The following is a 3310-nucleotide window of genomic DNA, read 5'->3' as shown; positions in this document are numbered from 1 at the left end:
GCTGTTTGAGTGTGCTGTGCATTCAGTATTCACAGGGTAAAACATAAAAGAAATACCATGGATTTAAAAAAAGATATTATTTTTCTGCCGCATGCTGCTTCTACCAAACCACCTGAGAGGTGATTTGAGAAGGGCATTTTAGAATAAAGACATTGTTCTGACAGCAAATACAAATGAAATAAAATTGGCCCAAGGCTTTGATGCCGGAACCCACATGGAGAGCTGAGACATAGCAACACGCTAGCTCAATGCACCAGAGGAATAGAACCGGCATAATTTGTAGAAGTGTGTGAAGCAAAGATGAAAGAGGAAAAAAAAAATTTTTTTAGAAAATTTTTTAAAACACGCACAGAGATTAGAACAGACTTTTCTGGTGGTATTAATTCCTTTATTGCAAGAACTTACCCACAAATGTCACAAGGGGACTGAGTTAAGTGATGATCTTTTTGTCCCCATTATCAAGGGCAGATATGTGAGTGGGGAGAAATAAGCTATTTTCCTCTAATTTTTAAGAAAGTAAATAGAGGGGCGCCTGGGTGGCTCAGTGGGTTAAGCCTCTGCCTTCGGCTCAGGTCATGATCCCAGGGTCCTGGGATCGAGCCCTGCATCGGGCTCTCTGCTCGGCAGGGAGCCTGCTTCCCACTCTCTGCCTGCCTCTCTGCCTACTTGTGATCTCTGTCTGTCGAATAAATAAATAAAATCTTAAAAAAAAAAAAAAAGAAAGAAAGTAAATAGAACAGGGGTGTCTGGCTGGCTCAGTCAGTAGAGCAGGTGACCCACTCGGGATTGTGGTTAGGGGCTCCATGTTCCGTGTAGAGATTACTTATAAATAAAATCTTAAAAAAAAAAAAAAAAAAAAGAAAGTAAAGAGAAGAGAGGGAAGAAGTCTGCTTTTGGCTGCTAATGAGATTCTGGCTTCTGGCTCAAGCATATGACATGTCTTCCTCCACGATGAGCTTTGCCCTAAGCCTAAGTTGCTTAAAATGGCTTCCAGTCAGGCATAAAACAAGGAAGAAAGGAACCGAAACCACAAGAAAGGAGACCAAAGCTATCTCAGACCTTCCAGGCGATGCTATGCCCGTGAGTTGTTCCTGATGAACACATACAAGAGAAGTTTAGGAAGAAACAGCTGAAGAGGGTCATTTGCCTATTGTTTTTAGATCAATCACCCAAGTACTTCAGCTGGAGACTGTCGGGAAGATCCTGAGTGCCTTTCTTGTGTGTTAGTGAAGAACAAAGTGTCCATTGAGAGGCAGATGGTCATTCGAGGCATGGAGAAGGAAAACACGGTTGATAACTGAAAACTGTTCCTATAGATGGCTACTTCTTCTGCTCTCATTTGAACAGCTAAAACAAAGCTTGCTGATTTTAGAAAAGACACTCTTTGAAGTCCTATCCTGCTCTTTAAAAATCTCTAAACAAAACAAACGAAGGCAATGCAGAAGCTCAGATTAAAATTGCATTTTAATCTCATCCCTTAAATAATTAAATTCGTAATTTTTTTCCTCCTTAATAAATGATTTAGCCTGGAAGGGAGGTCACTTAAGGTATGTCTAGCATTGATAACAACGTGGAAATAACACAGTGTTCAAAAACAAACTCTAGGACTTAATTCACCATACGATCTTGAGCAAAATACTGACACTTGTTTTGGATTTTTCATATATAAAAATGGGATGAATTTCTATTTTTCAGGGTTACCATAAGTTTTAAATGAGATATGTTTGGTTGCTTAGTGCAGTGCCTGACACATGTTGGTCACAAATAATTTACCTTCTTCTACAGATGGATATTTAGATCGGATTTCATTTCTCACAGAAGACCTACAAGAGGAAAAGCAAAAAGTCCCAGCTTTTGAAGTTTTTTAAGCCTATAATTCTTCCTCAACTGTGAAAGTAACACATATTCTTACGAAAAATTAAAATACAAAACATTGAAAGAAGAAAAAAATGACAGTGGTACCCTTTCTCCATGCTTTCTGCCTTCTGTAGTTCTAGTCACCCAGGCCAAGCACGGTCTATAGGCAGATGACCCTCTTTCTGACTTATTGTCAGAAGGTCAATGTACGTCACAGAGCCTACGTCATCCACCTCCCTTCATCTCATCACAGAAGTGCTGTTATAATCTCGCATCTTCGCAAGAGGAAGAAGGGTGCGCACTATAGAATAAGCTATTTTGAGGGATAGACCACAATCACATTATTCATTTTACAGTATATGGTTCTAATCGCAATGGTTTTATTTTTATTTATAATTGCAATTTCTATTTTATCACTAGTTATTGCAGTTAATTTCTTACTGTATCTAAGTTATAAATTAAACTTGCTTATAGGTATGTATGTATAGGAAAAAATATAGCATACATAGGGCCTGGTTTTTTCCGCGCTTTCAGGCATCCACTTGAGACCTTAGAAATGCATCCCCTGTGGTTTGCTGTATTATGCACACTCTCAACACTCTTAATATTTGTAGGTTATGAATTTTCTGCATTCAGCTTTGCGCAGTGGCAGTATCGTAGCCAATGAGGTTTATCCGAGGCGCGATTATTGCTAATTGAATTTTCTGCATTTATTATGGTCTTTTAAAAATATTTTAACGTTAGATATTATATATACATATAATTAAAGCAAGAAAGTATCTTTTCTAAAATCAGCCAGCTTTTCAAATTTGAATGAGAGCAAAAAATTGCAATACCATATTTTTTCTTTCTGTGAATATAATACCATTAGCATTTTCTTAGATTTGTCAAAACTTGTGACACATCTAATGTTTATTAGCTATATATTCCGTTTATATGTCATAGATGCTTAGGATATTTTCAGTGTTTTGCTATTGAAATTGACTTTGAGATAAATATAGTCACATATTTTCAAAAACGTACCTAATTTCCAAGTGCTTTTTGTAAACAGATTTCAGGGTAAGTGGATATAAACATTTCTAGGACTTTGGAAATATCATCAAATTGCTTTCCTATAGGATTGGGTCAATTTATATCCCACCAACACCATGAGAGCCTCACTTCCTGGTTTAACCTCTACCTCGTAAATATTGAACAGTATTATTGAGAAAGTTTTGCAAAAGTGAAAAACGGTATTTTTGTTATATTAATTTGTATCTCTTTATTACTGTGTTTGAATGATTTCTCCTTTTGTGAAATGTTTTTGTTCACACCCTGTGCCCATTTGGCTGTAGGGACCCTGATATTTTCCCATCCATTTAAATGTACTTTCTCTATAGAAAAGATAAACACTTGGTCATAAGTGCTGTGAATCTTTAATGACTTTATTTTTAACTCTTTTTTGTACATTTGC

General features: G+C 36.8%; 1 pseudogene; it reads left to right on the top strand.

The window, feature by feature from the left end:
- Positions 1-2491: 2491 nt before the first annotated feature.
- LOC131834867 (U4 spliceosomal RNA) lies at positions 2492-2617 on the top strand (annotated as a pseudogene).
- The last annotated feature ends 693 nt before the right edge of the window (positions 2618-3310 follow it).

The sequence above is a fragment of the Mustela lutreola genome, chromosome 6 (assembly GCF_030435805.1).
Source record: "Mustela lutreola isolate mMusLut2 chromosome 6, mMusLut2.pri, whole genome shotgun sequence".
NCBI lineage: Eukaryota > Metazoa > Chordata > Mammalia > Carnivora > Mustelidae > Mustela > Mustela lutreola.
Note: the sequence above shows the minus strand (reverse complement) of the source record. Positions and strands in the feature narration are given on the sequence as shown.